At 41.6% G+C, this 24663-nt stretch overlaps 1 long non-coding RNA gene across 1 annotated transcript in view; it reads left to right on the forward strand.

The window, feature by feature from the left end:
* The window catches only part of LOC141579926 (uncharacterized), a 206016-nt gene extending 183969 nt beyond the window's left edge, over positions 1 to 22047 (forward strand). The window contains exon 3 of the long non-coding RNA XR_012512943.1: positions 15174 to 22047. This is a non-coding gene — a long non-coding RNA (uncharacterized LOC141579926). The remainder of the gene's footprint in view (positions 1 to 15173) is intronic.
* The last annotated feature ends 2616 nt before the right edge of the window (positions 22048 to 24663 follow it).

The raw sequence follows: 24663 nt of genomic DNA on the forward strand, positions 1-24663 counted from the left end.
CAACTAGGCAGAAAACTAGCAAGGATATAGAAGAACTCAACGACACCATCATCTCTCAGGACCTAATAAGTATTTAGGAAACATTTCACCAAACATTAGCAGAATTCCTATTCTTTTCAAGTGCTCATGGAACATATGCCAAAATAGGCTACATTCTGGGCCATAAAACAAACAAATTTAAAAGATTGAAATCAAACAGAGGGTGTTTTCTGTCCAGTAGAGACCAATAATAGAGAAATAAGAAGAAAAATCTCTAAATACATGGAAACAAAACATTCCAAGTCACCCATGGGTCAAAACAGATATCTTATGGGAAGTCAACAAATACACAGTCAACAAATAACAGAAAAATACAGTGTATCAAACTTTGTGGGACACAGATGAAGTAGTACTAAAAGGGAAATTTCTAGTACTAAACATCTGCTTTAGAAGAGTCTCAAATCACACTTTGAGAGGCTGAGGCAAGTGGATCACCTGAGGTCAGAAGTTTGAGACCAGCCTGACCAATATGGTGAAACCCCGTCTCTACTAAAAATACAAAAATTAGTTGGGCATGGCATACAACTACAGTCCCAGCTACTCGGGAAGCTGATAGAGGAGAATTGCTTGAACACATGAGGCAGAGGTTACAGTGAGCCAAGATAACACCACTACACTTCAGCCTAGGTGACAGAGCAAGACTTTGTCTCCAAAAAAAAACAATAAGAGTCTCAAATCAATAATCTAAGATTTCATCTCAAGGACCTAGAAGAAGAGCAAAACAAACCCAAAGCAAGCAAAGACAAGAACAGAAATCAATGAAATTGAAAACAGAAAAACAGTAGAGAAAATCAATGAGAGTGAGCTGATTCTCTAAGAGATAAATAAAACTGACAAATGTATAGCAAGGCTGACAATGAGAAAGAGAAGACACAAATTACCAGTATCAGGAATGAAACATGGAATATAGCTCTATAGATCCTGAAAACATCTAAAAGATAGCCTTTTCAACAAAGGGTGCTACAGTAACTATAGTCACATGCCACCATGCAAAAACATTGCATATATAAATATCACAATTCAGATGAAACGGACCAATTGCTTAAAAAACATACAACTCACCCAATATGAAATAGATAATTTGAATAGCCCTGTAACTATTAAGGAAATTGAACTCATAATTTTAAAATTCCCAAAAGAGAAATCTCCAACCCAGATGGTTTCACTGAAGAATTCTGCCAAATGTTTTAAGTATTAACATCAACTCTACACAATCTTTTTTAAACAATAGAAAAGAATGAAATCCTTCCCAATTTATTTTACAAAGCTAATATTAATTTTATAGCAAAACCAAAGACTGTACAAAAAAATGAAAACTATAGATTAATATTCTTCATGAGTAGAAATGCAAAAATCCTTAATAAAATATTGACAAATAGACTTCAACAACATATACACCATGATCAAATGGAAATAATTTCAAGGATGCAAAGCAGGTTTGCTATTTGGATGTCAACCAATGTAATTTTTATGACAGAAAAATCACTTGATCACATTAGTTGATGCAGCATTTTACAAAATTTTGTAAAGCATTACAAAAATTTTGTAAAGCATTTTACAAAATTCAACACCCATGAATTATTTTAAAAAAAACCTCACAGAAAAATAGAAATCAAGGAGACATCTTCAACTTGATAAAGAGCATCAATTAAAAACCCTACAACTGTTCTATTTAATGGTGAAAGACAATGCAAGTCAAGGATGTCCACTTTCACTGCTCTTATTCACCATGGTGTTGGAATTGCTAGACAGTGGATTAAGGCAAGAAAAAAACAAAAGGCATACAAGTTGAGAAAGATAAAATAAAGCAGTCCCTACTTGCAGGTAACATAATTGTCAACATAGAAAATTTCAAGGAATCTATAAAAAAAAAACTCCTAGAACTAATAAAGGAGTTCAGCTAGTTTACAGGATACCAGATAAATATGGAAAAGCCAATTATAGTTGTATATGTCAGCAATGAACAACAGCGCAATTAAAAATACAATGTCATTTACTTCCATTTCAAAAAATAAAATAATTGTTAATCTAATGAATAGGACTTGTATACTGAAAGCTACACAATGCTGATGAAAAAATCAAAGGTCTAAACAAATGCTATAGCATATTCTATGTATGAATTGAAAGATTCACCATAACAAAGATGCAAGTTCTACCCAAACTGATATACAGGCTTATCATAATTTATATCAAAATTTATATTAAAATCTCAACAGGACTTTTATAGATATAGAAAAGATTATTCTAAAATCTATATGGAAAAGCATCTTGGCTACAATAGCTAAAACAAATTTGAAAGAGAAAAAATAATTTGGAAGAATCAATGTACTAGATATCAAGACTGTTTAGCTACCGTAATCAAGACTGTTGTATATGCAGAGGAATGGATGCATAAATCAATGGAACAGTATGGAGAACCAAGAAATAGGCCCACACAAATATACTCAATTGACTTTTGACAAAGGTGAAAAACCCAATTCAATGCATTGAAGGCAGCCTTTTCAACAAATGGTGCTATAGAAACTGGACAACCATAGGGGGAAAGTAACCTTGAGCTAATACCCACACCTTATCCAAAAGTTAACATGGATCACTAACTTAAGTATAAAAGATAAAACCAGGCAAGACATGGTGGCTCATCCCTATAATCTCAACACTTTGGGAGGCCAAGGCAGGAAGATTGCTTGAACCCAGAAGTTTGAGACCAGCCTGGACAACATAAGGAGACACCACCTTTACCCCAAAAAAAGTCCAAAAAAATTTAGCTGTGTGTGATGCTGCATGCCTATGGTCCCAGGTACTCAGGAGGCTGAAATAGGAGAATTGCTTGAGTCCAGGAGGTTGAGGCTGCAGTAAGCTGTGATCATGCCACTGCACTCCAACCTAGGCAATAGAGCAAGACCTTGTCTCAAGAAATAAAACTGAAAATCAAAATGGATTTGATGGTTTTTTTCTTTAGGGAAAAAATTGAGAAAATCTTCAGAATCTAGGGTAGGTAAAATTATTAGATTTATCACCAAAATCACACACCACAAAAGAGAAATTTGATAAATTATATTTCATCAAATTAAAAACTTTTCACTCTGTAAAAGATCATGTTCAAAGAATAGCAGACAACCTAGAGAATGGGAGAAAATATTTACAAACCACATATCTGAGAAAGGACTAATATCTAGAATATATAAAGTACTCTCAAAACTCAACAGTGGGAAACCAAGCAATCAAAATAGAAAATGGACAGAAAACATGAATAGACTTCACTGAAGAGGATATATAGGTGGAAAATGCTAAAATTAAATATCACGACACCATATGATGGAGATGGTGTGGAGGAATGGGGTCACTCCATACACTGCTGATGGAAATGCTAAGTGGTACAACCATTCTGAAAAACAATTTGGCAGTTTCTTAAATAAGGAAGCATGCACTACCACAGCAATTACACATGCCAGAAAAATGAAAACTTAGGTTCACACTAAAACCTCTCAGTGAATGTTTATAGTAGTTTTATTTGTAATAACCAAAAACTGAAAATGACCCAGATATTCAACAGGTAAACTGTGGTTCATCCATTTCATAGACTATTACTCAGCAATAAAAAATAATGAACTCATAAAACACAACAATCCAGATGAATTGCCAGAGAATTGTGCTTAGTGAAAAAAGCCACTCCCAAGAGATTATGTATTCTATGGTTTCCCTTGGTAACATTCTTGATGACAAAATTATAAAAATAGGCCGGGCGCGGTGGCTTATGCCTGTAATCCCAGTACTTTGGGAGGCTGAGGCAGGCAGACCACAAAGTCAGGAGAGCAAGACAATCCTGGTCAACATGGTGAAACCCAGTCTCTACTAAAAATACAAAACAAAACAAAACAAAAAATCACTGGGTGTGGTGGTGCATGCCTGTAATCCCAGGTACCTGCGAGGCTGAGGCACAAGAATTGCTTGAACCCAGTGAGCTAAGATCGCGTCACTGCTCTCCAGCTTGGCGACAGAGTAAAGACTCCATCTCCGAAAAAAAAAAAAAAAAAAAAAAAACTATAAAAATAGAGACCAGTTGAGTAGTTGCTGTGGGTTAAGGAGGAGTGGAAATGGGAGGAAGATGGATGTGGCTACAGAAGAGCAACGTGAGGGACCCTTGTGGTGATAAAAAGGTTCTGTATCTTGACTTTACCAGTGTCAACATCCTGTTTGTGAAATGCTACTGTAGTTTTGCAAACTGTTGTCATTTTGGAAACTGGGTGAAGGGTACAAGAGATCTAGATGACTTTTTACATTCCATTTGAATCTAGAATTATCTCAAAAAGTTTAATTTTAAAAAAATACAGAAAAGGGCTGATAAAGCTGTAAGACAAAAGAATGATATTTGAGGAATAAAGTACTAAAAGACAGATGAAACCAATTAAAACCCAACACCTTTAAAACATGAAGGGAAGCAAGAGAGAAGAAATCATGAAAACGGAGGATATCAAAATGCTAATAATAATATTCCATTTCAGATATCCTTTGAGTGTCCATGACTTGCTGGGAGCTATTATATTTTAGCTATTAGGACTCATTAATCACAAAATATTGCTACCCCTCTGTTCTTTTTATGTTACCTCCCATCTCAATGGCCTGTTGTGATTGCTGTATACACTTCTGAGTTATTAAATCTGTAGATGTCATTGTACAAATATGAAGACTTGCACAACACAATGACTAATTAAATTTATAGGCAGTGTTTACCCTAAGTAGAAATAAAATCTAAGGTAAAAAATGTTTCAAAGCAGCCGGGAGCGGTGGCTCACACCTGTAATCCCAGCATTTTGGGAGGGTGAGGTGGGCAGATCACGAGGTCAGGAAATCAAGACCATCCTGGCTAATACAGTGAAATCCCATCTCTACTAAATATACAAAAAAAAAAAAAAAAAAAAAAAATCAGCCAGGTGTGATGGTGAGCACCTGTAGTCCCAGCTACTCAGGAGGCTGAGAGAGGAAGACTGCTTGAACCCAGGAGGCAGAGGTTGCAGTGAGCCGAGATCGTGCCACAGTACTCCAGTTTGGGCAACAGAGCAAGATTCCATCTCAAAAATAAATAAATAACTAAACCTTCAAAGCATTGAAAGATAATAATTCTGATGTAGCTGATTATAATACATTGAAATGGCCACAGCTTTTGTCACACTCTTCACATCCAAAAATGGAGCTGATGTTCCCCTCTCTTAAACCCAGATGGCCTCTAGGACTGCTTCAACCAACAAAGGGATGTCATGCCATCATTTATCTGCATTGGCACTCCTTCCAACTGATGAAATTCTTGGAGCTTTCTAATGAACTAAAACTGCATTTTCCTAAAGAAGACAACAAAGTTACTAACGGGTTGGAAAATAATTATGTATGTGGTACAGTAAGAAGTGACTTTCCCAGTGGTGTTGCTGTCCCATCACCTGTATTGTTTCTGCCAACTCTGTGGCCTGTATGCAAGAACGTGGGGAATGGATTTCCATATGCATGGATACATACATACAATACAACAAAGAAGCATGGCACAAAAAAAATGTGAATATGTCATAGAGAAGTTTCATGTCAGTGTATATCAAATTACAGAAGAACTTCAAAAAGAGCAGTGCTATGGAGAAAACGAGTGGGAACATATTTTCTGAGGAGCCACACCATAAAAAGAAAAAAGCAACTATTCATCAAGATAAAAGCTCTCAAAATATTGTTAATGATTATGAACATCAGCCAGCTTTTATAGACTACTTCTGAAATTAATTGCCCATAATCTATCCCCATAATGCACTTTTGCATACGTCAAATTTTCTTTTTAGTTTTTTAAAGAGAGGGGTTATATTATTTTCTTGTTTCCCCCCCACTATTTTAAAATGTTGGCATTATTTTTTACAACTCACTATGCTATGTATTGCATCCTGGCATCATTTCCAATACTGGAGGTATAAACTATATAAAGACTTTTAGAGTTCTACTTTGCTTTATGCAATCTTTGCAAATTTGAATACATGAAAGTGGTGCATCATCACAATACTGACATTGTGTGTAAGCAAAAACATTGAAACTTCCTCAACAAACAAAGAGTTGTTTTTTTGTACATCTACACTTGTGAATGATGAAATTCCTCCACATCTCAGCTCTTTAGACGACTGCATATGTGGTGGTGATTCCTTTGGTTTTTTAATCTTCTCTAAAGACTTAGGTTGTTTGTCAAGGTATTTCAGATGACTGCAGTTACAAAGCTGGTTGTAAATGGATTTTTACATTTTCCTTTTGACCTATTCCTTTACGAATATGGATCATCTGCTCACAACTGTTATATCCCTGTGACCGTCTTTAGTACTTGAGTATTTATGCTTGCAAAAACATATATGTCATTATTGCCTATTTTACTGTTTAAAGTGTTATATAAAGTATTGTCATGTTTTATGTTTTTCTCAAATCACCTTTTTAAAATGTACATGAATGTCTTTTAATGAAATTTTTAGATTTAGTTTTCTGAATTATATTTCTGGAATTTGGGTCTTTCGGGATTTCAACATTTGGGATTATGGAGTTTGGAGTTTTCTCTTCCAAGATTATAGCCCAATAATGTAAAGGGATTGATGTAAAGGGATTGAGAGAGTATTGTACCAAGAGCAGTGGTCCCCAGTTCAAACTCATTAATTCACTCATTCCACAAATGCTCACCTATCTTAAAAAAGAGACAGGCCCTGAGAATTCAAGCAGATACCATGGCAGGTATGCTCCCTGATTGCTTGGAACATGCAACTTGTGGGGAGACCAACATCAACGAACCAACCCCATGCATACATGTAAAATCCTACCTGTGGTAAGTGTCTCTGACCACAGGTAGTTTGTGCCATACAAGTCACCATGTCTGAGGCAGCCAGAGGCAGAAGCACTGAAGACTTCCCTCAAGATAACCACTGCATGTGGTTCATGGGTACATGAGCAGACTGCTGGGACCAGAAACTGGATTGCAGTAGACTGAGGCCTAAGTGGAAAGGGAAGAAATGGAGACAGTGAGTTGGGGCATCTCTTAAAAGAGGTTTGGTTGTGGAGAGAGGAGGGATGGTAGCTGGTGGAGGGTGGGAATCCAGGAAGGATTCTTTTTATTCTGTGAGATTTGCACATATTCAAAAGCCAGTAGAGAAAATGTTGAATATATGAGAGGAAATGGATATTAGTCAATAGTGTACGTTTGCTCGGAGGGCAGGAGGAAGATGGAATCAAAACCACACAAGTAGGACCGCGTTTTAAACAGGAGGAGAGATGGCTTTAATTACTGTAAAACAGGAAAGGAGGTGAGAGGAGATGTGGGTACATTTTTAGGTGTGGATTGTGAGAAATGGGTAATTCTCAGCTGAAGGTGTCTACTTTTTCTGTGAAGTAGGAGAAGTAGCATGGTGAGGGTTCTGGGGTGTTTGCGGTTGGAGATTTGCAATCTCACCCTAGTGACAGAAGCCACTCCAGCTATTTAAACACAGATAATTTAATATAAAGAATTGTTAGTAAGACAAAAGCTTATTAACTGGGTAACTGAGAGATATAAAAAGACCATTCTAAGGCATCACAAACATAGCTGTGCACTATTCCTTTGAAGGGCATAATTTATTCAACCATTTTTTAATGTTTGAATATTTTGGTGATTTCTGATTTCTCACTCTTCTAAATGATGCTTCTGTGCTGTGTATACTAGCTCTCCTGTACTCAGAACAGTTTCCTAGAAAAATATGACTCAGACAGAATTATTGGGTCAACAGGCATAACTTAAGAAAAAGTAAGATGGTCTTTGGAGTTGGATAATGACTGCAAGAAGCACAGCTGAATTCAGAACTGGTTATCTGGTGGGTGGGGTCTCTGGGAGCCCAAAGCAAGAGGGAATTTTGTTCTTGATCCTTGGTGGGGGAGGACAATGGGTAGAGCTTCATCTGTCCCAAGTTTTAGCACTTTGGCTAAACCCTGTGACTGGTGTCTGAGTCTCACAGATGGGTGCTCAGGGGCAGGGGTCTTCCTATGTGTATTGTCCATTTTCACACTGCTGATAAAGACATACCCAAGACTGGGTAAATGACAAAGAAACAGACTCGCGGTTCCACATGGCTGGGGAGGCCTCATAATCATGGCAGCAGGCAAGGACAAGTGAGGTACTTTTAACTTGGGTGGCTGCAGGCAAAAAGAGAGGAAACTCCCATTTTTAAAACCATCAAATCTCATAAGACTTATTTACTATCACAAGAACAGTGCAGGAAAGACCTGCCCCCATAATTCAATCACCTCCCATCTGGTTCCTCCTACAACATGTGAATTGTGGGAATTACAATTCAGGAAGATATCTGGATGGAGACAGCCAAACCATATCACCATGTGTCAGCAGGACTTGAACCTGTGTTGTCAGCATTTTGGAGGAACCCTGAGGAACACAGCTCTGCTGCAGCCTCTAGGTTGGCCACTTTGGAACCATCCAGAATAAGCACTCTAGTCTGGAAATCCATGTTGTCACTATGAGTCCTGGCAGTGAGGGACAGTGGTGAATTGCCCCTTCAGAGTGGCTCCTGGGGAGGGGGGTCAGGATGGACTTCCTGTGTCTGTGAGAGCTGTCTCTAGAACCCTTTAAGATCCCCCAGATGGAGCTGCACACTGAGAAGCCCCAGATATTAAGTAGGTGGGGCAGGAGCCAGGTCATGTGTGGTTTTTTTTCATTAGCAAAGGGGCCATTTACCCCCTCAAGCTGGTAAAGCCAGAGAAAATTAAGGCTTATGTTTTTATTTTTTTAATTATTATTACAAAATATTTATTGTCTAGGGACATAAAACGATGAAACTGTTTTTCTAAAACCCCTTTTTAAATGACCTTACTGAGACCAGAAGATGAAGGGAGAAGTAGAGGGGGAAAATGGGTTGGGAGTTTTTTCTGATTATATTTTGATGACAGGATATCCTCATGCCAAGCCTGTGGGTGAGAAAACATGGAGAAATTCAGAGTAATTTCACATCCATGTGACTGAAAACAGGATGGAGGTAGGCTATGCTCTACAGTCCTTGGGGGTGGGAGGACTCCAGCCACCAGCTTTAGAAGCAAATAGCTGGAACTTTTTAGCAAGAGAAAAAATGGAGGGTATTTGCTACTTCCATTTCTCCCAGGAGAATTCTGCAGGATTCTTCAGCAGACCTTAGGACTTTTCCTGAGTCTGCACAATGCAACTGGGAATTAAATTTGGCCAGAAAGAACTGAGGCCTGAGTCCTCAGCAAGTGCTTAGCGGGTTGCTGTGTGGACTCCCCATTGGAGTTTTTGCTGAACAGAATGACTTGAAAATGATCCAGTCAATGACAAAGCACTGTTGGCAACAGAGGCTTTGCAAGTCAGTGGAAAATGGACTCTTCATCCTCTGAGACAAACCCTTGGCCACCTGGGTCAATAATTACGGAGTTGTTTGGGCTGGAAGGAGCTTCGCCTGGGTCATTTAGTTCATTCCCAGGCATTGCGGTGGGATCGAGTTCATTTATCTGAACAACCTGTAATAAAGAGGTCCCTCCTCCCGCTCAAAATAGCTCCAGGGATGGAAATTCCACTTTCTTTGGCAGTTCCTTCCCTTGTTTTGCTAGTTCTTTTTTTTTCTGCACAATCCATGATTTTTGTTGTTGTTGGTTTTTGTTTTGTTTTGTTTTGTTTTAACTTCTTCAAGCTCTGAGCGCATGTTTTCCCTCCTGCAACTTAAGCCATTGAAAGCAATTCCTTCTACAACATCTTCTCACCTATTGTGAAACTGCTAGGGGGCCGTGTCTGTCTTCCTGTGTCTTCCTGAGAGGGAACATGGTTCAGGCTCTTAACTGTTCAGTCTTCCAAATCCTGAGTGGCTTGCTTTTGTTTGTTTGAAGTTTTCAACATCTTTCAGCCAAACTCTCTAAAATCACTGCATCTCATGAAAAAAAAACCTCACGAAAGCATTTGCTGGCTATGACGTGGATGCCCCAAGTTCTTCACCTTCTGGCTTCCAGGGAGTTTTAATAGTGGTCCTTAAAGGATGAGTGAGGAAAAGGACTTCAGACGGAATTACCATGAAACAATTTCTCTGCATGGATAGTCAAGGGATGATCAGGGTGAGTTTACTGTTGAGTGCTGATTAAAACACAAAAGTGGAAGACAATCCCAAGTATACCCACCTCACCTCATAAATAAAGCCCAAATAAAAGTCTGTTAATTTCCTTCCGGAATCTCGGTCTCTCTCTCTCTCTCTCTTTCTCTCTCTCTCTCTCTCTCTCTCTCTCTCTCTCTCTCTCTTTCCCACCCACACATCCACAGCTGCCCTCGGGTAAACCCCATGCTTCCTTTGAAGTTCAGCTGTTTCCATCCAGGCAGCTGGACGCCAAGCTGAGTGAGGCGCCCCTCAGCCTCCTCCTGGCTGATCAGGGCCTGAGCTGCACTCTGGGGGCCTCAGAGCTAATCTGAGACTTGTTTCACCTTCCCAAGCATGAGTTCCCAAGGTAGGATGTGTGACTCGGTCTTGTCTCTGCTTTCCCTTCCAGGCACCCAGTTCTGAAGAAGTGCAGGGCCCCCAGTGGGGTAAATGGTCCTAGCTGTGATAAGAGGGAGGTAGATGGGAGGGCCCACTCAACACCTTCCCTCCTCTGGGCAGCTCCTGGTCCACTCTGATCTCTGTCTCCTCTAGGTCTTTGTTTCTCAGCAGGTGGTCTGTGAGCCCCAGTGTTGGGATCACCTGAGAAACTTGGTAAAAATGTAAATTCCCTGGCCTACTCCAGACATAGCAAAGTGGCATCTCTGGGGACAGGGCTCAGAAATCTGCATCTTTGTCCACCTCCCTCAGGTGGTCCTTGGGCCAGGGAAGGTAGAGAAACACTGCAGGCAGCTGAGAACACAGCAGGCGGATGTCCTGGGCAGAGACACTGTGCGCTTGTCCTCATACTTTGTGCCACTCTGCATCCCCTCCTTATCCTCAAAGATAGCTTCTCAAGGGTAAGGGGTGGTCCATCCACACCTCCAAGTCACCCGTAAGCTGACTTGGCAAACCTTTACATATCCAACACAGCACGCCAGGTGTAGCATCGCCTGCAAACCCAGCATCCCGTGTTTTCCTCAAGGACGTGGAATAGGTGCTCAATGGACTAGTGTGGATTAATCACTCTTTAGCACCTGGAAAGCCATAGAGCTTCCTCTTTTCCCTTTCTAGGGACTGTTCCCATACAAGTGCTGTACACAGAATGCTGCCATGACTGCCCTTCCTGGAGCTCTTATTATGCGCCAACTGCTGCTCCAGCCAGGGCTCAGGGTGAACATGGTGGTAACTTCATAGGGCAATGGGGAGGTCTAAGTGGCATAATGTGGGTGACTTGCTCGTGTGAGTTTCTACCACCATGATGAAGAAAGACCATGATGATGATGGCAGCTGCTCAATGAGTTTTTAGAGGACATAACTTTGAGGTCTTCATGGAGGTGTGCCTGACTGGAGCAGAGCCAGAAACTCAAATCAGGAGAGTTTTGGCTCCTTCCAATCCAGTTGCAGAGCCACAGGCGTCCCTTTGTTCCTGCAGGATCCTGGAGAGACCAGGAAAGGGTGTGAGTCACATGGGTTCAGACAGAGAGTGGCTCACCTGTGCCTTTGGCTCCTCCCCATCTCCAACTCTCCCCATGCCTGCCCCCACCTCAGTCAGTTCTGTCTTATCTCCTCATGAAGCCCTGATCAGCTTTGCTTTTGGTTGGCTGCTAAGTAATTTCCTGTCCCTTCCAGCCTCTGGGCCCCCAGCTTCTCTGCCCAGTAGCTGATAAAGAAAGGTTTCAGGTGATAACCTCCTCAAGCATGTTCTTTTCTCATAGAGATGAGAATACCTTCAAATCTCCAAAAAGTGCATCTCTAAAGGTGGAATTTCAGTAGATGCTACTTATACGTTTTTATATACAAGTGTTAAATGTATACATTTATGGCCCATTTTCTTTCCAAAGACTGAAAGAGGCATACAATAGGACATACTCAATAAAACCTTAAAGATTAAAGAGAAAATCTTGAGATCGTATTTTGATCGGGTGGGGAAGGTGGAGAGTAGGGGGCAACACTTCATAGTTGGTGAAGCTAAATATTCCATTGAACCCAGATCTGCCTGGTAAATGGGGCAAAATATCTGGGAAGGAGACCCATCCCCCAACACCTGAGCACGTAGTCATTGCCACCTGGAAGAGATGGCTCTGAGAGTTTTAACTAGGCATGAGGTAGAGCGAGATCAATAGCTTGTGCCTTCTCTTGGAGGATGATGCCAGGGAAATAAGACTCTGCAATAACTAGTGAGTTTCCAAAGAATTTCTCAGTGCCATGAGGACAGATGTGGAAGCACTGATGTGATATAGTTCCGCAGACATACGGAGCGGCTAAGATGGATGAGGAGAAGGGTCTTACCTGAAAGAGACTGAGAACAGCCAATTCCTTCATGGGGAGTGTGTGTGTGTGTGTGTGTGTGTGTGTGTGTGTGTGTGTGCTGACTCACGTCCAAGGTGTTCTTTCTGCTATTAAAGCAAGAAGTGATTTCCATTCTAAAGGTGACCCTCGCCCTCACTCGGAGCCTGGCCCTGGCCCTGGGTGCAACCCACAGTCGCCACAGCCACGCTGTCCTCTCCCTTGCAGACATCCAAGACAAAGAAGACACACAGCTGAGGAAGGTGAGATGCCTTTTAAAAATTAGACAACATCTTAGAGGGTTTATTTCCTTTACCTCTAGACCTACATCCATTAACCCACACTCGGAGACAATCACTGCCACTGTTCAGGAAGCCAGCTCAAATGGGTCGAAACTGCCATTGTATATCCAGGAAAGATAGAAACACGACAGAGATTTTTTTTTAATGCCAGTTTCCAGGGAACCAGCTTCTGCTGAATGCAGCCTGATAGAAATTCAAGATAAAACTCTCATGGATTCTCCCCATCCATAAAGTGCCACTTAACAGACAATTTGCACTGTCTGTGAACCGCTCCCATCCACTAAGCTTCTTTTTTAGCTGTTGTAAACTCTATCTCATCAAACTCTTATCTTTTACCTATACAGAGCCACATTTTAAATGATAAATTTCAGGGGAAATGGAGGAGGGACGGTGTTTCAGGAATAACTGGGACCAGGGAGATGAGTGTCTTAGGAAGATGAAGATCTGAATCCTGAGCCATGACTCACCAGGGCCTGGCTGATCTTCACTCTCACTGGACTTCTCGCTGCTATGACACATTTGCACGGTGACTCCTGGTTCTTTCCCAGGCGTCCATGTGAATGTCTATTTTCTTTCTGTAACGGCTGTCTCTTTAAACTGTTATAATACACACGGGTTTTCTTTTCTGGCTTTTCTTGTAAGTTGCTGCCTATCAAAAAAGAGGGAGGAGAGAGAGGGAGAGAGAGAGAGAGAGAGAGAGAGAGAGAGAGAGAGAGGTGGGGAGAGAGAGAAAATCTTCCAAAGGTTGTTTTTGTACCCTCTGTTGCTTAAACAATCATCTTCTGTATTATTGAGGAAAACCCAAAGCTGTCAGCTTCCCCGGACTTCAGGTCTCCAGCAAACTCACCTCCCTGTTCCCTTGGTTTTACCCCCATCTGCTTATAATTTAATGTTCCGTATGTTTTAATCATTTCATTAGGCATGTCCTTATTTTGAAATGCAACTAATTCTTCAGTTCAAACAAATAGCCAGTAATTCTAAAAATGAGACCATTCTTTTCTTTCGGTTAGAGATTGGCTTAGAAGAAATATCACACCTATTTTGAGAAGGGTGAAAGAACGCAAATGCCACTTTTTTTTTAAACCACTGACTTTTAAAAGTGGAAATGATCTTAGAGATTGCTTTATTTTCTCACGGATATGGAACTAACTTTTGGGGACATTTTCTCATGTCTTTCTGAACATTTTGTAATAAAGTCATTATTATTAAGGTTTATCTTAATATAGATTTGTAAAAATTATGTCTTAAAATAACTCATTTCTATACTCGGTGACAGTGGACACAAAAGAGAAATTGACACCACTATAGGTCTTGTATGTTTTATAAATTTATTTTCCTTATAGGAATTTACATTTATTAAAGTAAGGAGAATTATATTTTGCTATAAGGGGAAAGATAATTTGCAAGGTGCTTCATGTGATCTTTCCCCCTTGATGTTCAGATTTATTCTACATCAAGAAATGAAGCCAATGAAATTCCAGGAGCATATAACTGCCCCCTTATTTATGGGGGAATACGTTCTTCCAAGACCCCCACTGGATGTCTGAAACTGCAATAGTACCAAACCCTACATGCACTAGGCATGAATTTCTTTTTTTTCCTTATCATTCATGGATAGGCTGATCTGAGTGCAGTGGTGTTCACAGTTAATTGGCCACAATTCATGGGTAGAAGATTCATTCTTACTGTAAATCTTAGCAATGTCAGCATACAATTTTTTTCTTTCGTTATTAATTTGATAACTTTCACCTTTTCACTTAAAGGAAACATTTTACAGCTTCTTTTTGGCATATGCAGATTACCAGCATCATCACTCTCATGCTTTGAGGCCATTATATAACAAAATAAGGGTTACTTCAACACAGGCACTAGGAAACGGTGGTGACAGTCTATGTGATAACTGAGATAGCTACTGTGTGACTGACGGGAAGGTAGCTTAGACAGTGTGGATATGCTGGACAAAGAGAAGGTTTACCTCCTAGGTGGGACAGAGCAGGTGGGACAGATAGTGAGGGATTTCAGCATGCAATTTAAAACTTATGAATTACTTCTGAAATTTTCCATTTAAATTTTTGCAGCCACAACTGACTGCAGGTAAGTGAAATCGCAGAAAACAAAACCTTAGATAAGGAGGAGCTAATTTATTTAGTTTTAATATTATATCAATGACCAACGGTGCAACATAAAATGATGTCTTTATTTTCTGATATTTGTATTACTTTCCGGTAATAAAATGTCCTTTCAACATTTTAGAAGAATGAATCACATTTTTCACATGGTAGTAGACACTTAACAGATGTTTGATGAATCATTGGTAGGTAAGCGGGTAGATACACACTGACATTTAACCAGGTGCCTTAATTCAGCTTTAAGTGCCAATGTTTGTTAACGGTGATGCGTAAATACAACAGCACACATTCTATTACAGGCTCTCCTACTGAAAATTTCCCCCTACTTCCAAAATGTAAACCTGGACCATTTAAGTTTCCATATGAAGACTGAAATGATAACAACATAATAGTGAAGTTGTCTTGGAGAAATTATTGGAGGACGCGACTGGTACCTTCATGGAGAATGGGGAAGCCTTCGCGTGTGGCTGACACAAATGGTTGTCACACGCCATCTAGTGGCCATCTGTGAAACTGCTTATGCCGTGGGAAAGGCTTTTGGAACAAGCTTGATTGCTTAGTGCCTATCGGGCAGCCAGTGAACATTTGTCCATCTTTAAGGCACTAAACTGAGAGGAACCACTGAGGAAAGCATGGCACAGTCTTTTCCAAAATTCCTATGTCTTAAGGAACAACCAAGAAGTAACTGGTCAGGGAAAACATTTCTTTTGGGAAGCAGGTAAGTAACCAAGACGCCGTGGGAGACATCCTTGCCTGCAACAGTTGTGGTATAAAGCAAGGTAAGTAGCACGATATTATTCACTGCTTTTTGTCCCGCAGAAACCATCGCTGTGTGTAGAAATTCATGACCTAGCCGTGACTTCTACAAGCCCGAGGACTTGCCTGGCATTACTGAAATGCTCAGAGGAAAGATTCTGTGGCAGGTGCCACATTTTATCCAGCTCACTCTGTGCTAGCTCCTAAGACATCTTAATTCTTACACATATGCATAATCGTGATATTTTGCCATGAATTACAGTATCATATTTCACAATTATCAACCATGTTGATTTTTAGCTTTCTAACCTGGGGCTACTATAATAAAAAGAATACATCCAAAAATAGTAGTGGAAAAAATAAGTATCTCCAAGTTTATTCTTGTAAGTTTAATTAGTTCTTAATAGAATGAGGACTCTAAGAGTTTTTTTCAATTAAGTATCTTCCAGACAATTCAAAGCGAGATAATAAGTCACTTGGTTGTAAATTTCACAAAAATCATTAAATACACCATGTGGGACTATGCAGAACAGCAGGAAGAACATTCAGTATTTGAGAGTAAACAACTCAAATTAAGATAAATTGTTTAGGAATCTCACAGACAGGAACATTTTTCCTTTCCGGTTTTCCATGGTAGCATGTATACAGTACTTGAAAAATGTTGCTTTCAAGTCATGTTAACTGCTTCTTAAGACCATCAAATAAGAAATGATATTGCTTATTAGTTCCAAAATAGAAAATCCTATAAGATCATTTCCTCTTCGTCTTAAGGTTAATTTCCATTATAAATATATGCTTTCAGTATAAAATGCTCAACCTCAAAAGATATCAGTTTTTGCCTTTTGAACTATAATCCTGATTACTAAATTGTGATAGAGCTTCGGCTACATCTCAAACATTTATTTTCCACTCTCTTTATCAAAGAGTGATTTATTTTAAGAGAAGCATTTGTCAATTTAAGGTTTCTGAAGTGTTCATTTTATAAAAGGCTATGAACAAGTAGCAAGATGAAGAATTTGGTTTTCTGTGGGTTAAGTGACATATCAAACAATCCTAAAATTTTTCATCATTTTGATGCACTATTCTCAAATTTTAAAAACCCATTGTCTGAAAGCAAGACGGGGTTTTTTTCAAGCTCATATGTAAAAATAAACCAGATTTACAGGCTTGGGTCTCTGTCGTTGCCTACAGTTGATGTCTACACAAAAAGAATATTCCAAATCTTTCTGCTTTCCTTAATCTCAAATGTTCAAAATGACTACATTTTCTAGAATATCTACCTATTAGCTATCATTATAGTTAAAAAGGAAATCAGACTAATTTTGGCAGCATCGTGCCTTACTACGAATCCTGTTTGTACTATGTGAGTGGGGAAAAATAAAATTTGCAAAGTCCCGGTCTCTAGCCATCGGCGCTGTCGGGCTTTCTTGTGTTCTGTGTATAGAGTTCCCTGCGCATATGGGAAGCTCAGCTGAGGACCAGTGCAAACTATTTTCCCCACAAGCCAACATGCCACCAGTAAAAACATACCTAAAAATAAAAATAAATAACATGTAAAAGTGCTCTGTCTTCAACAAAGCAGGAGTGTGAGATTTTGATAAAGCCATCCGTGGTTGCCGTGACATTCTGACCAGTCCAGTAGAAATCGCATGATTCTTTAGACTATCTAACTCTCTCCTCTGTCCACTTTGTAGCGATGTTGCTGGGATAACCTGAGACAATTTCAGAAAGGCTTGGGACTCAGGAAGACATAAATACAAGGCATTGTTTTGCACGATCTGGCTGGAAGGGTGTAGTGCGGAATAAAATTAAGACCTCCTCTTTTATTGTGAGGCACAGTTGAGCTGTTTGATCTTTAAGTCCTCGGGTAATTGGAGTCTACACAGCCTGTGGAATTGGGGCCCGAGCAGCTCACCGCATGCCCAAAGCCCACTGCCGACCTGCCTGGGGCACTGTTTATCCTCCCCGCTGCCCCCACCAAACACACACACACCAGATTCAGCTTGTATTCAAGGTTCTGCCTTGCTCTTAGCTTTGTTTCCAAGCAGAGAAAATGATGATGTGGAAATTCTAATGGAAGACATACTGTTTGTTATCAGGTACACGAAAGTAAGCAGAAACGGTCCTGGGGTCTAAACAGCCCCCTGCATTTCGGGGATTCCCCTCATCACATTCCACAACCCTCCTTTCAATAATGGTCGTTTTGTGATCCAATCTCACCATCACAGGCTTATTTTTTCATGCAGAATTTCCATGAAATCTACCTGTTCACCTTAGATCATTGCGGACTCATCCTCCTCAGAGCCCGTGAGGTACCAATGGTTGGTTTACACTCCATTCATTCAACAAATATTTACTGGGCACCTACCACCTGCCAAGCGCTCTACTAGCTGGGAGCCCTGTGATGAGTAGCACTGACATGCTTTCAACAAGGAAAGTGATAAACTGACCCAGCTTGCCCAGAACGGAAGAGATTTTCTAGACATGGTGCTTTCAGCCTTTAAACTTGTATAGTCCTGGACAAATGGGGACAAGTTGGTCACCCTATAATGAGTCTAGCAAATACTGTCTTCTGTGGCTACTCGTCTTAGAAAGAAGTTTGTGCCCCTGTTCACAAAGCAGAGTATTTCACACATGTTTTTAGATCTTCTATTTAGAAGTTCTGCCTGTTTGAGCTAGGCAGAGCTATAGTGATTTAGCCCAGCCACGAACTTCCTTGCCTTAATCCCCATGAGGTAGAACAGGTTTGAGGAGCCTGAAGCTTATACAATCCTAGGGGTGACGGGCACGGGAGTTGGGAGAGACAGTGCTCTCTTTAAGAAAAAGAAAATAGGGCCGGGCACAGTGGCTACACCTGTAATCTCAGCACTTTTGAAGGACGAGGCGGGTGGATCACAAGGTCAAAAGATGAAGACCATCCTGGCCAACTGGTGAAACCTCGTCTCTATTAAAATTTAAAAATTAGCTGGGAATCGTGGCATGTACCTGTAGTCCCAGCTACCTGGGAGGCTGAGGCAGGAGAATTGTTTGGACCTGGGAGGTGGAGGTTGCAGTGAGCTGAGATCATGCCACTGCACTCCAGCCCGATTACAGAGTGAGACTTCGTTTCAAAAAAAAAGACAAAATTATCGATACAGAATACAGAGCCTTGAGGAAGGGAACTTGCAAGACAGGGCCCTGAAGCTTAAGCTTCCTTAGCTTCTCAGACACTCCTCCTTTGTTTAAAATGATAATAATTAGCAGTTAACATTTATTAACTCGTTTAATCCTCACAGGTGGGGTCATTATTTACATTTTACAGATGAGAAACTCAAGGTCCCAGGAGGTGGGTCCCTTGTCTTCGGTCATCCAGCAAAGTTGGAAATGTTGACTGGATGGTGGAAGTAAAAACTCAGCCTGCTGGAGGAAGCATAACTTGCAAAACACAATCACCTGGCTAGCAATTCAACCAACTCTGTTGGTTTAAAAACCATATCCTTCAGGAACCAGCCGCTGTGTGTGCGCCGGGAGAGGTTTTAGATGGAAGGAAGCTTAGAAGAAGCGTGTGTGTGTGTGTGTGTTTGTGTGTGTGTGTGTGTGTGTGCATGCACATGGATTTACCGCGTCCATGTCATGCATTTCTCTAGAGAATGATGAGAGCTGTGATCCATACGTCTGTATGCAGAACTGTTGTACCTGGGTCTCTGCCTGTACCTGCTCCAGGAAGGTATTTGATCCTCCTAAGTCCAAGGGTAAGCCTTGAGAGACTGCCTTCTGGCCTTGTTTGTTAGCACAACCCTTTTTCTACCTTTTCACTTCCCTCCTTGGTGCTCAGCCTGTTCCAGCCACACTGTCAACATGCCTTGGTCCGCAGCTCTGGAGGGCACCCACCAAGCAGGGGCAGTGAACAGAAGATGAGGAGGTACACTTTGACACCAAAGTGCCTGGGTTGGAAACCTGCCTCCATGACGTAGGACCAGTCACTTAACTTCGGTGCCTCGGTTTCCCCATCTGTTGACTGGGGATGATGACGGTATCTGTCTCACTGGATTGTTGTGAGGAATGAATGAGGAAGTACAAATGCCATGTTTAAAGCAGGGCCTGGTGCACAGTGATGCAATGTGTGCTAACTATTATTATCATCATCAAATTATCATGATTTCTGGCAAGTGGGCACTTCAGAAATCTCAAGGAGAAGACAGGGCCGTCTGCCGTACAAGAATGCAGGCTGAGCGTCTGAATGGCCATTTGTATTGAGAATCAACTTTGAGTTATTCTGCAAGTCCCCATCTCCTCAATTGTCTCACATCGAAGTGGGCTCATGGTTTGGTCTGTCTGTCCGTGGGCCCCATGGTTAGTCTAGAAATAGCACATGAAGTAGCACCTCTTAGGCTCACATAAATTGCTAATTAAAATGGCATTACCCAGAATGGATTGCAAAGCAGGACTCTCTTTTCCCCAGTTTGCATTTCCGCAGGCTGGACTCGGGCATCGACCCACCTGGGGTGATTGGGGCTCTCGGGAGACGGAAGCTGGACGTAGGACAGGAAGTTAGGCAACTTTAGAATCTGCACATTGTTCCTGACAAATAACAATATACTAAAGCCAGAAACGTGCTTGTACCCATCAGTCACAGGTGCTGATAATAGTTCACCTAATTACTTCATTATTTTTTGCCACTCCATAGAGCAGTTTGTATTTACAATCCTGTATATGGTTCTACTACTGCCACTTACTGTGAGGATTCCAGCAATTCCGGGGAGTCTCGGAGGGCCTGGACAAGTAGAATCTTGTTTTTCTTGATTTCCCCAGAGGGGCGGGAGGTGGGAGGAGGTAAAGAGAGGAGGGGTTTGGAGGAAAAGCATCCAGCCAGCATCGACCCACAATTGCTCATCTCAGATGAGTGATAAATGATGGGTGATTTTTGAAACGCTAGAATTTTCAAACAAAACAAACATATCCTATCCTATTAGTTACGAGGCCAGCCTGTAACACGGTGAGAAAGGCAGGGTTGGGCTGCCCTGGGCCCGCACCTGTTCTGGAGAAGTGATCGGGTCCCTAGCTTGGCGTCATTACGATGGAAGCGGAGAGGGAAACCAACCCCAGGGACTTGTCCTAATGAACACGGGCCACAAATTAACAAAGTTGGCTGGGAAAAACATTGTGAATTTTAGTCACTCGAGCATCAGTAAATCTGCTAGAAGTCAGGGCTGATTGCTTATAGCTTGTTAAGATGTTGATTGTTTAGAAATTACATTTTCCCTTTAAAAGGCAGGCACCTCTCAGTGGCTCCCTGCCACCAGTCCCTTGCTGGGTGCTTCCCACCGGGGACAAAGGCTGCCTGCTGTTCGCTGATCTGCACTCTAGGGCCCCCTTGCTTCACACGACTACTTCTTTCCCTTCTACATTTTGAAATCTTCCTTAAACCCAGTCCTCCTACGAGCAGGGTTGTCAGACAGGCACTGGACTGTGCACACACTTATATTTTCTCATGATTTGCAGCTACCTGGAGGAGTGAAGGCTGAGTGCAAAATTGCCTCGTGAGAGCTACTTTCCAGTTTAAATCACTGCCAGTTTAAATTCATTCATTCATGAGACCTGTAATTGCATGAATGAATGAACCAGCACTTGTCTGATTGTCCCTGCCAGACAGCTGCTGGAGCTGCAGAGACAGATTCCAGAGAGTCCGAGGATCACAAACGTAGGCTTGGCTTGCAGGCAATCACTCCAATCTCTGCCTTCATCGTCACGTGGTGCTGTGGGCTGACCGTGTCCTAGTCCCCAGTTCATATATTGAAGTCCTAAACCCTAATACTTCAGAATGTGACTGCATTTGGAGATAGGGCCTTTAAAGAGGTAATTAGCTTATAATGGGGTTGTTAGGGTAAACCCTAATCCAGTATGACTGGTGTCCTTGTAGGAAGTAATTAGGACACAAACAGACAGAAAGTGACCATAGGAGGACACAGTGAGAAGCCGGCCATCTGCAAGCCAAGGAGAGAGGCCTCAGGAGAAACCAAACCTGCCAACACCTTTATTTTAGACTTCTAGCCCTCAGAACCGTGAGGAAATATATCTCTGCTTCTCATGACACCCAGTCTGTGGTGTTTTGTTGCAGTCACTCTAGCAGACTAATACACAAGGCATTGTCCCTGTGTGTCTGTGTAACTCTTCTTATAAGACCCACCCTTGGTGGGGCATGGTGGCTCACACCTGTAATCCCAGCACTTTGGGAGGCTGAGGTGGGCAGATCACTTGAGATCAGGAGTTCGAGACCAGCCTGGCCAACATTGTGAAATGTCATCTCTGCTAAAAATACAAAAATGAGCCAGATGTGTTGGCATGCACCTGTAATCCCAGCTATTTGGGAGGCTGAGGCAGGAGAATTTCTTGAACCTGGGAGGTGGAGGTGAGGTGAGGTCATGCTACTGTATTCCAGCCTGGGCAACAGAGCAAGACTCCATCTAAAAAAAAAAAAAAAAAAAAAAAAAGACCCACCCAACTCCAGTATGAGTTGACTTTAACTAATTGCCTCTGCAATGACCCTATTTCCAAATAAGATCACATTCTGAGATTTTGGGAAAGACATGAATTTAAGGGAGGACACTCTTCAACCCACTGCAGTTTTCTAGAAGAGCTCCCCTTAATCAGCTTTTCACACTGAATATTTTTTTATGGGTCTCAGTTTTCTCCCCTATCCCTATTCCCCTGGAGAGAGCTCCAGGGCCAATGTACGCTGTGATAGTTGCTTTGCAGAGGACACATGGTTGGTAGCACTGCTTGTTCCTCAGCGCAGGCTGGGAGCATCAAAGAAGCAATCAGCCCCAGGTGCCCCACAGTGACCCATGCCTTCCGCACCAGCTTGGGAGGGCCCCACGCAGCTTTCACCAGGTCTGTCCACCAGCAAGCTGGGAGGGGTGGGGGCAGCTGCAGGACCTTGTGATGTTGTGGTCTCTACTTGTTACCCATCACTGATTTAAATGTGTCCTGAGCTGTTTGCCAGGAAATGGAGTGTGAGATTGAGCAACACCTTTGATCCCTTCCCATCTTCTCAAGGATAGCAGGGAAATGTTTAGGTGGCCCCTAGTTCCTATTTATTAGGGAGAACAAGAGCTTGGTGGTCCTCGATCTTGGCAATATTGGGATCACCCTTAGGGATCTTGACTGGATTGGTCCAGACGCAACCTAGGCATTGGGGAATATAAAAGGTCCCTAGGTAATTCTAATGTGCAGTAGTGGCTGCGAAGCAGCTGCTTAAGGTGTCTTCAGTGCTGAGTTATCAAATACTAAATGGAATTGTGGTAAATTTAGGTCATGCACTCCAACTCCCTCATGAAAGAGACAAGGAAATTGGCACCCAGAACACCCAAGATCACCCAAGGTCACCAAGCAGAGAACCCAGGGGCTGGTGCTTCCATTGGCCACAGGCTACTCGCAAAGTTTTAATTTCCTTCTGCAAATTAAAACATTTCATGGTGTTGGTCCATCCCGCTGATCTGCCTTTTAATGATGTCTGCAGGCTTTTATTGACCTAGTATTTCCTGACCTAGGTACACTTGAAAATCTACACTTGAAAATGTGCTGCAACCTCCTTTTCATTTTGATGTCTAATCTAATTGGCCTCACATGGAGAAAAATTCTGTCCCACAACCACACAAACCAAGCCCCAGCCAGCCTTCAGCCCGAGCCATCTCTCATCACCAGGAGGCCCAGGGAAGAACACGGACAAGTTCTCAGCAAGTTCTCCCACTCCCCAAATCTGACTGTGAAAAGCAAAGCCTACGTTCTCCCCGGGACCTCCAGGGGCAATCTATTTACAAATTAAGGACTCTGCTTGCTAACATTTACAGCCATAAGCTGTCTCATTTCCCCACCAGCCTTTTCCACTCGTCTGCTTCACCTTTGCAGCCTGACTAGTTAGTTTGCAATTATAAAGATTACAACCTGTGGCTTTATGTTCTTTGTGTTGGTTTCATCTTGGAAATGGAGGAAATGGGAAGAATTAGATGGGTTGATGATCAGTTCACCGAGGAAGAGAGAGAAAAGGGCCAGAGTTTTTGAAATTTAGAAATAAAAGGCGCCTTTGCGTCCCTTCAAAATATCAGCTTAAGAAATGTCTTTATGAGACAGTTCCACAAAGTGTATTTTTTTCTTACATTTATTGTGACTTCTTTATTTTTGGGGGCCTTTCAGACTGTCCTCTTGTTGTTGTTGTTCCTTTTAAATCAGATTCTCTCTCTTTTCTGCTCACCCCTGACTCTGCACAACCCTCTCTCTGTCTCCCCTCTGTCCAGGAAGCATATGTATTCCTTGAAGGATATTGACTCTTACAAGTTATATTTTCCTATGAGGGAATTTTATGTAATTTATTGCCATGTCTTTAAGGGTGATTTTAAAAAGCCATGCTTTTGCTTTAGTGGCTAAAGGAGTTTCATGGAGATATTTTGTTGCAAATCACTCAAGTAAAGTAATAAAAGCACGATCTAGGGGTGCAACAGTCCTCTGCTTTAGAAGGCCTGGGGCATCCAGGGTGCTTGGACCTGCCTGTTGGGATAGGAGAGGTTAATTAAATTACCTTATATTTAGCTTTAATTTGGTCCTAGTCTTGCCAGGTAATAGACAACAAGCCCGGACTTGACTGGGAACACCAGCTTGGGCATGAGCAGCTTCTCCTGGGTATTTCTATTGTCAGATTAATTGAGTTGACATCTTGGTTGCAATTAGTTACAAACGTGGTTCCAATATTATTTCAACAGGTGTCAACTTAGGGGCTCTGGTTGGAATCACACAACCTGTTAAATGAAGATGGGAGGGCTCAGTTCAGGTCAGCCACTCAGGTGCTGATGTGTCCATGTCGTGTCAAGCTCTAGGAAGGGAAGGGAGGTTTGGAGATGTTTCTAAAGAATCATCACTTGCAAGACTCAGTTATGTTTAGATGCCAATTTGGCATGCACTTTCACTGGGTCCAGCTTGGTGTAAAAAGTATTTTGTTGATATATGAGTAATGGGAAATTCTTCCTGAATTGGTAGCGACCACTTTTGATTATGGATTAC

This window comes from Saimiri boliviensis, chromosome 12 (genome assembly GCF_048565385.1).
Source record: "Saimiri boliviensis isolate mSaiBol1 chromosome 12, mSaiBol1.pri, whole genome shotgun sequence".
NCBI lineage: Eukaryota > Metazoa > Chordata > Mammalia > Primates > Cebidae > Saimiri > Saimiri boliviensis.